Source organism: Furipterus horrens, unplaced genomic scaffold, assembly GCF_987537825.1.
Source record: "Furipterus horrens unplaced genomic scaffold, mFurHor1.1.pri manual_scaffold_2, whole genome shotgun sequence".
Classification (NCBI taxonomy): Eukaryota; Metazoa; Chordata; class Mammalia; order Chiroptera; family Furipteridae; genus Furipterus; species Furipterus horrens.
Window position 1 is genome coordinate 180,252,485 of NW_028327172.1, and position 11,853 is coordinate 180,264,337.

At 35.1% G+C, this 11,853-nt stretch overlaps 1 non-coding gene across 1 annotated transcript; it reads right to left on the reverse strand.

Moving 5' to 3' along the window:
• Positions 1–11,062: 11,062 nt before the first annotated feature.
• Positions 11,063–11,198, reverse strand: LOC150020081 (U11 spliceosomal RNA). The gene has a single exon (XR_016509557.1). It is a non-coding gene; the product is annotated as a U11 spliceosomal RNA (small nuclear RNA).
• Between the last annotated feature and the right edge of the window lie 655 nt (positions 11,199–11,853).

Genomic DNA, 11,853 nt, shown 5'->3' on the forward strand with positions numbered 1-11,853 from the left:
TGGATGGATATATATGAACAGGCACAATGTATGAGCATCTTTACATCACATGCTAGTGTCCACCTAAAAGGATCCACTGCAGAAGAGACATTAAAGAACCAAGTGGACAAAATGTCCCAGTCAGGAGATAACAGCCTCTGTTCTTGGCCTGGCCAGTGCTTGTATACTATGGTGGCAGTGAAGGAGGCTATGCATGGGGTCCCTCTCATGTAGGCTGAGTGTTCAACCTGCCCACAACATAACAGTGAGCCCCATGGTGGCACCATTTCTTGAGGAAACCAACTAATAAATTGGCGTCAAGTGGTTTATATCAGACCTTAAACACCATGGAACGGGAAAAGTGCCTGGCTGGGACTGCCATGATTCAGATACGGATTGCTCTTCTTTCCTGTAGTGCCTCAGTTCACAATACTATTAAGGGCTTCTGGTGTTTGACTTAACACTGGGGTTTTGTAGAATACTGCCTTGGACCAAGGGACTTATGTTACAGAAAGGAGCTGTAGCAGTGGACCCTGACCACCGCACCCACATAGTACACCCTCCAAAAGTTGCTGGCCTGACAGAATCAGTTTGGACATGAATTCTTGATATGATTTGGTGCTATTTTCTAGGACAATGTGTGGAACTGTGTATACAGTAGTTAAAATACATAGTTCTAGGAAACAAGCGTGCCTCCTTTCTACTGGTGACTTATTTATGGATTTAAAACGTTAATCCTTGAAACCTCAGGCTCTGTAGATCTTGATATTCTTATTTGCAGAAGAGCTCTCAGAGGATATAATAAGATTCCTACCAAATTTAAACCAACAGATAATACTGGGTCACTTTACACACTTCAAGCTGGTAGATCAATAAACAAAGAAATGAAGTAACATACTGGCAGAAATGATTGATACTGACTACGAGAAGGCCTAGTTGGTACTAAGCACTGGGCATCTCTATGGTTGTAAGTGAAAATGGACAAGTAAAGTAATCATGGTCAGTCTGAAAAAGGCCTGGTAATCTCAAGGCTAACCAGAAATGCTGACAAGCAAGAGGACCTAGAAAAAGAGTAATGGAAGAGTGAGATGATTCAGGTATGGATTTAGAACTAGCTTCAGCAGCAGAGGAGAAAGTAGATCCCACTAATGCTTCTTTTATAAGTTTTTTCCAGGAAAACTGACTAACCAGAATCCTAGAGAAGCTATGCCCAGAAGGAGTACCTTTAATGTGACAAACAAGTGGATTACCTGGTTCTCCTTGCATTGCATATACCCATTTTCATGATGCTCTGAATGTTGGCAAATAATAATCCATAGATGCCCCTCCCTTTCTCCCAGCAATCATTATTATCTAAAAAGAAGCCACCTCCCCAACCTCTTGCAAGTACACCTTGTCCAATGACTATGGAACATGTGTGTTCAAGAGGGCAGCTTCTTGCCTTAAGGTAAGGTTACCTCTATGGTGCAATTCAAACTTCAGAACTTCACTGGGGGATCAGAAGGAAGCTAGTCTCCAGCAGAGACACTTCCTTCCCTGCTTTTCTTATTCTACTTCTCATAAAAGTACTCTCCCAAAACACCACTCAAAAAGACTCTTCAACTCATGTTCCGTTTATTAGGAGTACAACATAGGAGAGTAGTAAATGCCTTCCTGCCTTTCAGCAGGGAAGGAGGTGCTAACTCTAGTCAGATTGAAGGCAAACCAAAACAAATAACATACAAATGGTGTTGTCACATGGTTACTGAGGAAAATTGCTTGTGAACACATAAAGACAGCTGTTGGGGCATTCCCAATATAACTGGAACAGATTTTGTCAAGAACTGGAGAAACAAGAGTAAATAAAATGTACTGTTAATATATCTCCATTTTATACCCAAGACTTGAGGGCCTGGGAAATGTGTTACGCTACCATATAAAACAGGCATTTCCAATCACTAGATTATTTTACTCTTCTATTCAGATTACCACACCTCTTGTTAAATGTGGGAATTCACTGTGGTAATCCAAACATTGCTTATTATGTATAGACTTAGAGCTAATAGGGTAAATGATTTTGATGTATATTTTTTCTGGGCCATGGTTAACCTTGATGAGTGAGATCTACAAAATGTTGTGATTTGCCTGCATGATACTTTTAAATATTGCAAACTTGAATCTTGTTTTGGAATAATTTCCTTATATTCTTCAATTACATTTCTCTTCGTGAAATCTTTTTCTAAATATTTTATTTGATTCTCACTTTTTAAACTTGAAAACTACAACTTGACTTCTCTGAGATATCATTTAGGTCAAATTCACTTAGGGTTTTATTCTTATTTGTTATTTATTTTTTATGTTTCTATACAATACACATCAGTCATATACAGACAGATAATTTCTAGGTTTATTTCCTCCAAAGCTACTGACATTTGTTTTGTACGGATTTTGTCATTAGAATATTAGAGCAAGTTTAATTCCTTCAATTACAAGTCTAAGGGTACAATTCATTGTTTTTCCTTCTCATATCACCTATCCCTTTAAAAAACTGGGCAGAGCTGAAATAAAGAAATGATGTAACTATCAATCACTAGCAAAATACCAGTGCATTTTATCTAAGAAGATTGATCACAAGGATTTTCAAGGCTGTTTGTTAATCTATCTGCATGCTTTCAGGCCACTAGTAAACCTAATGGTTCCAAGCCCAGGATTTAATTTCTTTTTAGTTTATATTTAAACTAAAAATGCTTACTTTATATTTTAGGATTATTCTAGAAGCTAAAGATATTATTTTTTTTCAAAATCACTATCATTTCATAAGTATATAGCAATCAAGAGATCCTTAACACCTAAAACAGCTTGATTATACTGTATTTCTATTTATCAGAGTGTTGATGCTTGTCAGTCAGGGCCCAGAGACTGCTGAATCTGGGCATATCAGCCATTTTAAGAATGAAGAAATTTATTTTATTCGTAAATACTTCCAGGTTCTCCTCTCAAAGTCACTATGGCTCCATCACTAGAGATCTGTTTATTTGGCTTAAGGCTTTGCTTCTCTGTGATTCAATCTAAAAACCTGAATGTAGGGAATTGAGGCTGAGTTTGCTTGTATCCTTATCTGGGAATGTTTTGCACAGAGGGAAAATGGCATTTTCCTTCCAGCCCCATTCTTTTTTTTTTTTTTTTTTCTATGACTTTAAATCAGAACAAATGAGATGAGAATAGGATTCCTAAGGACAGTTCTCCCTCACTACAACATAATATTGGTCCAGTATTTCCCAAACTGTGTTCTGTGGAGATGTTAATACATGATATGGTTTTCTTTGAGCAGATGGTACTGTGGTTATTCTACACCGCAACAGAGAATTATAGTGCAATTAGAAGCTTTGAAAATATGTTACAGAAAAAAAAATTGTTTCCTTGTTTAAACTTTGTTTAACTTTGTTTTCAGACTTAAATGACCAATAACTAATTTTTGGTAGCACCTTGCATAATCTCACATAAGCCAGCAATATTGGGGCTACTAGTTGAAAATACTGGTTTAGTATAAAATCCCAAATTAAGGTCTTATTCTATCTCTGTAGTATATTTCATCTCCAGTCCCTGCAGTCCCTGTTATCCATGGGCATCCTCCTATAAGGACTACCAACATAAATATGACCACTGCAGTTCCCTGTATTAATTTTTTCAAGAATATTTTTTATTTAAAAAATATATATATACATATATATGTATATATATATATTCACCATTAGCAATATAGAATTGAGGTTAGTTGCATAGATTGACGTACATAGAATTACAATTAACCTGTATTAGTTAAAATTGTTAGTTTTAACTCCAGAAAAACAACTCAAACTTGCTTAAACAAGGTTATTTATCAGCTGATGAAATCTGGGATGTCAGAGTCCAGAACCAGAGGCCAGACACTTTTAGCGCTCTGTCTAGCTTCCACTCCTCTGGGATCACCTCTGCTTACTTCGTTTTCTTTTACTTCAGACAACTTTTACCCATATGGAGTGAAAGACAGCTGATGTAAATAGCTCCCAATTCACATTCTTCAAACTCCATGACCTCAGGTGGAAGGACCCTTTCATCTCCTTTGAAAGAAAGAGAGGGAGGGAGGGAGTGAGGGAGGGAGGGAAGGAGGGAGAGAGGGAGGGAGGGAGGGAGTGAGGGAGGGAAGGAGGGAGAGAGAGAGAGAGAGAGAGAGAGAGAGAGAGAGAGAGAGAGAGACCTCAGGGAAAGAAATCTGTCTGGACTGTATAAATTATATAACAGTCCTGGACCAATCACTCTGCTCAGGTGAACTGACAAAATGAACCTAGACTTGGATTATATGCCCACCTTTTAAAACTTGAAAGTGGGTCATTGAATATCTTTGAATTGAAGGAATATTTCCCAAAAGGAAAGGGAGGTGGGACAGAAAGAAGAGGGAAGGAATTTCTAAACTGGTAAAATATAAATAGACATATTTATACCCTTTTACCAATAAATAAATTGCAACAATGCCCATACCTAAGACAAAGCAATTAGTTCATATATAACTGAAAATACATTTATTCCCTTCCCTTGGAACACCAGGTGCAATCTTGTTCAGTGACTGATTTTATAATCTCTGGATGATGTTAATTTTCCTTAATCAGATCTGGATGTGCCATATCATGATCTGGTCATTTATGGAACAAATTATAAATAAAACCACCTCACTGTATTCATTTCAAAGTAAAAGTAGGAAGACAAATAATAAAATCTCCTTTTTAGAAACAGGAAAAAAGGAAAACAATATGTGATGATCAGAGGTCCAGAATGCCAAACTTATTCTAGTAGATAATGGTTTCTAAATTATTTTTCCATTGGCTGAAGAGTGAGTTTTATAAGGGAGCAGCCATATTTCCTAAAATTGAAAATGATTGGAGCCTGTCTTTCCCAATGTCCTCCATGATGACCTTTCAAAAGGATATTGGGAAGATTCTTATCTGTGAGCAATACCACTTTGAAAATTCTTTTCCTATTTATGAATTTGGGGAATCTTGGAATTGCTTTTAAGGATTAAGTAGTCATATGTCTCTGATAGCCAGGCTTGTGAACAAATGTTTTACTAACATAACTGGTGGGTTGCCAATCAATTTGATTTTTCCCCTTTCATCTATACTTACTTCCTATGTGATGTCATGTATGTTGATTAATTTAAATACAGTTGCAAGGCCAGGTTAATATCTTTATCACACACATTTCAGACTCCTTAGAATGCCCACATCAAAAGTTTAAATTTAACAATGCCAAAATGGTGGATACTTACACATCTTAGTATCTGATTCTATAATTCAGGCTAAAAACTCTCATAAATCATATCCATAAACTCAAGTTTATTCTGAATCTGACTACTTATGACCACTTTATACTGCCATCACCCTGGTTCAATCCAGTATAGGTTCTTGCCTGGACTAAAAGACTCATACACAAAAGCTTCATAACTAGCTTTCCACCGATGCTCCTGACATACTATTATGATTTCACTCCCTAGGAACCAATGTAGATTTTGTTTTAAAATCTACTATCAGAATAAGGAAACTTTCCTGTTCAAACAAGCCTGTCTTTTTATTATTTTAAAGTAAAATGAGAAATCCTGGCTGTACCCTGCAAGGTTTGGTAGGTCTGGGCCATGACCATCCCTGAAACTTCTTTCTTTGATGGGCTTCACCTTGCTCAGGCCATTCCACCCACACTGGTTTTCTTTTGGATCATCAAAGAACACTTCAAGGTCACAATGCTCCTGGGCTTTTGCACTGCTGTTTTCTTGGCTCTATCTTTTGGTCTCCAGCTGAGAACATGACTTTCATTATTTCTTTCAAGTTGCTTTTCAAATGTCAACTTCTATTTTTTATGTAGTTTTATTTTTTCCTACTTCTTATATTTACCTGATACAATACATTATCTGTGTATGTATTTTCTGTAATGCCACTAAAATGCTAGAATGTTATTTCTTTCACAATAAGTCTTCTCTATTTTGTTCATTACTGTTTTCTAAAAAGGTTTCTGAAACATTTTATGTCTATCCACCCATCCATGCATATGTAGAATTACATGTATTATAACACATTATTGTACATGTAACTATAGATATTATATAGTGTATGTATAATTATTTTTATAGCTAGTAACCAATTTCTAACTTGTGATCATTTAATGTTGACCTAGCTTTTTGGTTTTTTAGCAATAATCTTTCACAGGATCTGTTTCTAATCTTATTTCTAAATCTAAAATTAAGTGTCAGGCACTGTTTTGAGTATCTTACACTCATTCATTCTTTATTTTCAGTGTCCCTGTGGGGTAGGTAAAATAGTATTGTTTCCATTTTAGAATAGAAAAGTGAGGCATATAAGAGTTTACTTACTTTCCCAAGTTACATGGCTAATAAAAGGCAGAATTTGAATTCAGCTGAGTCATTGAAGCTCTTGAGTCTGTGCACATGACACTCTTGTGACACTTTGCCTGGCTGCTTCTTCCTCAGAGCAACCAGCAGTGAGCAATGCTAAGTTGTGAGGCAAGTCCAAGGGAAGAATATCCTGGGAGGAATCCCAGGGAGACTTTGTTGGGAGGCTTGTGCTGTGGTCTGGGCCTGGAGTTTCAGACATATTCCCTTTCCCTGGCATCATCAGGGCCCAGTCTTCACTTCTGCTTAAATTCTTCATTCTTTTTCTTGCTCACAGAAAATTTAAGATGATACAGAGAAACAAACTACTATAATCATGCAAGGTCATGATTGACCTCCAGTAGTTTTATGCCATTGACCACAGACAGAAAAAAAAAATCTTTTGTAGTGAGTTTCCATTCTGTTTCCATTTCTGCTTTCAGTTTGGTCACCTCAGCTTTGGTTCTCAATTCAGTTTGTACATTTGAATAATCTGGGGAGCTTTTAAAAATACTTGCCCCTACCACACAACAATTAACTAAAAATCTCTGAGGATGGATCCATGGCAACCCTACTTTTTATAGTTCCCTTGGTAATTCTAACGAGCAACTAGGATTGAGAACTACTGCCTTCAGTCAATGTTTCTCAAACTTTAGCATGTGTCAATAACACCAGGAGGGTTTATTGAATGCTGACTATTTGGCCCCACCCCCAGAATTTCTGACTCAGTAGGTCTGGGGTGGGGCTGTAGAATTTCCTTTTCCAACAAATTCCCAGATGATGCTGATACTACTGGATCCAGACCACACTTGGGGCACTCCTGCCTTAAACCAAAGCATGGTGCTTTTTGCAACACCTTCTTGAGTTTTTAGAAGAGCCAACCTGCTCTGTTACTTATATTTCCTACCAAGTCTTCTAAATGTCTAGTCTCCAAAGACACAGGACGTAAGCACCAGTATTCAACAGATGATGTTTTAACCATTTGCTGAGGGGTTTCCATTATTACCAATAATGCCAAGCAAACACCCTTGAATACATATTCTATTTTTCTGGTGCAGATCTGGAGGCTAGCCCAAGATCAAGGTTCTGGGAATTTTGATTTCTGGTTAGGGCTTTCTTCCTCGCTTTCAGATTATGGCCTCCTAACCATGTCTTCACATGGTCTTTCTTTGGTGCATGATAACAGGGACAGAGATAGAGAAAAAACACTCTCCCATCTCTCTTCTTATAAGGACACTAATCCTAAGGAATCAGGGCCCCAAACTTATGATCTCTTTAACTTTACTTACTTCCTCAGAAACCCCATCTTCAAACACATCCACACTAGGCATTAAGGGCTATAACATATGAACTAGGGGAAGAAGGGAGATACAAGCATTCAATTCATAGCAATCACATTTTTTATTCATTTATGGTCCTCAGAATTGTGGGTGAAGTCTAATAGTCTTTTATTTTCACTAAATAGATTTTCAGTTATTGAATCATTTTCCAAATTTAACCTCAGGTCTTTCATGTTGTATTAAAAATTTCAGATCTCATATTATTTTCATTTTCTCATGATTACTTGCTTTAATATCAAAGTTGTGTTTTGATTTTGATATAAAATTCAACGAAGCTTATTTGTTGTTTTAGGAACAAAAACACTGAATCCAGTGAGCAAAAAAGCAGTTAATTGGAAGGAACAATGGTTAATTTAGGAAACTTATGGACAAACTAAACCATTAAATATTAAAAAATTCAAGAACTTGGTCATCAGAGACTGTCATCAAATGTCTCAGTTTCAACTATGTTATTGAAGTTTATTTACCTAAGGCATGTAGAACATTCAGAAATTCTTTCTGAGAAGTTTTTATTGTAGCTGGACATGGAGATTATGATCTAGCCTATAGATATGCTTATTGTAAGAAAAACAGTAAAGTGAGGGGAAGATTAATTTACATTATTTTCCATATATATGGATGCATGTATCTATATTTACATGCATATACTGCATATTCATGTGAATATGTTATATATGCATATGAATGTATAAGGGAGTGAATATTTGCATAACCCTATGGAACTAATAGCAGGTTACTGTGAATGAGGTTAGTGTGATGGGAATGGTTACAATATGACAGCATGTCCAGTCGCCAGTAGTGCCATTCATGAACCGTGTGCCACCACACATAGTCTGTGTGGTCATAGGTGGCGACTTCAACTGGGAGAATAACTTTTTTCTCTATCTTTTTATAGTTTTTATTTCTTTGAAATGATGTGAATATATTAGCTATTTAAAGTGACTTTAGAAACAAATTAAAATTCCATAAGTGTTTTATTTCTGGCTGATATCACAAGTAATATTTTTATCAATAGAATTACATTTTAAAGAAAATAATCTCTTGTCATTATAACTTTTTTCTTATTTTTTCTATCTACTTTTTCTCATAAAATATCGATTCAAACAATCTTCTGGTGATTACTTCAATATGCGTATTAAAATATTTCATGATAAAATCAGAAATTATTAAAATATTTAATTAAATTTGATATATAGTTCACTGTTTTTCAGTTAACTTGTATCCTGCAGTTTAATTTTTAAAAACAAATGTTATAATTTTTTCCTCCAAGCATTTGAGTGGATTGATTTTTTTTTTAGAGTAAAGGCATTAGGCATTAAACCCAAATTTCTCTCATAAATAATTATTTCCCTCTAAAGACAATCTAGAAAATCTGAACTATCTTGAAATCTGAACTGATCAATTTATTTTCAATTTTAAACACATTTTAATCCCATCAGTCATGTATTCAATGGATATTAAATCCCCAACTTTCAGAACTAAATTATTTAAACATTACTAATAATTAGTGCAGACCTATCTTTGACTCATTAAATACAGCTCACACCCTCCCCAGTCATGCCAGCCAAAACCTGCCTATAGGCATTGCTGCATATCTAAAACACTACTTGTTGTCAGGACAGAGGGAACAAGCATGGGGACAACTGCATGTCATCCCTTTAAGCTTCTACCTGGGAGTGATTCACACCACCCTTGCTTACATTTGTTTTGGCAAAACATGGCACATTTCACTTCCAGAAGACAGAAGGTATAATTCTACCATTTCTCCTTAGAGGAGAATACAAAATATTGGAGCTTACACTAATCACTACCAAAGTTATATTGTACATTTTGATGAGGAAATACATATTTTTATTGCTAAAAAATAGTATACTTTTGACAATGGATCACTGACTTTAATCATTAATAGTTTCAGAAAGACACATTAAATATAGTTGCTATTACCACATCTTTGAACATATCTTAGAAAATAATTACTAAAGAACTAGTAATGATATACTTGTGAGATAAAAATTTATAAAGAAACACATCATCATCCTCCATACATTGTGTGTTTAACCATGCAAGGAACTGCCCTAAGACTGTAGGTTTATAAAAAGAAAAAAGGAAAGAACACAATTTTTGAGTGTCATGCAAGAGTATTATTTTTACATACTGTATTATTTAACTTTCCAACAAACCTTTGAGGGAGATATCATGACATACCTTATATCATTGAGCAATTTGAGGACCAGAGAGTTTGAGTGTGCGGCCACATTTATTAAAATAGTGAGAAACACTCTGGATTCAGGTTCTGGATCCCTCTAGTCATATGCTCCCCCTCCCTTTTTTTTTATTTTTCAGTACATTTTAGCTTTGCATTCCCCACAACCAATGAGTTCATGGTTTATTTAGATATGCAAAAATATCTAGCAACAAAATATTTAGAGGAGTTACGTCTTTGTACTTGAAGCTATGTTAGAAGTTTAAGAAATTTGTTGCCTCTTAAAGTTATGGAGAATATTAAATGTCATTCAGTAAAATTGTCTATCTTAAAAAAGTTGATGAACTATATAATTATAATTTATATTCTAAATTTATGCTTACTTAAATTAAATGAATAATGTTAAACCATAAAAAAATCACAAGGTATAATTATATTGCCTGATTTCTTTTTTGTAGGTCATAGGATAAATTTATTTTTAACATCATTAGAAACTGCCAAACCAAGTGATTTGCCACTTTTTATAACAACTTTAATTTTTAAATTATTGTAGATTCACATTCAGTTGTAAAAAATAATAGAAAGATCCTGTGTATCCTTTGCCCAGTTTCCCTGGTAAAATGTTGCAAAGTTATATCCCAGATATTGATGTTGATATGGTCAAGATACAGAACATTTCCATCAACAGAAGGATCCTTCCTGATGCCTTTTTATTACCAGATCCTTCCCCCACAACTACTAATCTCTTCTCCATTTTCTATAATTTTGACGTTTGAAGAATATTATAGAAATGGATTTATACAGGATATAACATTTTAGAATTGGCTTTTTTTAATGTTTGATTTATTTATTGTTTTTCTATTAACAGTTGTCTCATTTTCCCCCCATTGCTCCCTCCCACCCTGCCGACCCCTTCTCCCACAGTCAATCCCATCCCCATTGGGATTTCTTTTTTTTAATAGTTAAATATTTTAAATAACAAACTTACAAGAATAGCACAGAAGACAGACAACATAAAAAACATCTACTCATATATAGGGCATCTCAGTTTAAAAAGTATAATGAATAAGTGGTATCTATTATATGATAAAAATGCTATAAATATTATTTAGTTGCCACCAATATGAAATTTACTTTTGTTTTCTCACAGGTGCCAGGACCAATGATCACTAGCTGGCCAGGTACCAAAAAATGATGCTTCCAATATCTCTTGATCTTGATTCCACATGTAGAGCAATCAAGTTGTCTCCTATCTGTGCCACTCATGACAGAAGCCCTTATTTTACTTTTTAAAAACAAATCCAAATGCTGGCATTATCTAGAAAAATTAATAGGTTTATTTATAATGGTAAATTGTAATTGCTGAACCTTTTACACAGACTTGTATTAATGCTTATTTCATGCATTTTATATTAACACTTCAAAAACAAATAAAAATAAATTAAGGCCAAAACCTGATTGCTGTCCCCTATTATTTTTTCTACTTGCAATCATATTTACTTAAGATACTAATTGATTACATGGGGAATAAAAAATATCTAATGTTCATAACTCTTGATAAGAAGAAGAGAAGATTGTTTTGGAGAACTTGATCAATCACAGAGTTTAACAGTCTCTCATTAAGAAGGCCCCTCTCCTGACAGGTGCAGAAAAAGGAATCGAGCTACTCTAGCTGTGCTGCAGCTGTCATCTGAGAATCCTTTGGGGTCAGATACATCATAGGGAGTTTGACATGCTAGCATTTGCAAGTATTATTTCATGGACTGATATGTCCACTCAAATTAACCCTAGAGCCACATTGGAAAGATAGTTTGGTTGCTTCTCAAAAAGTTACACGTTCAGTTACCATATGATACATCTATTTCACTGCCAAATATGTGCTCAAGAGCACAGCAGACAGGTCCACACAAAAACCTAAGTATGAACATTCCTTCCAG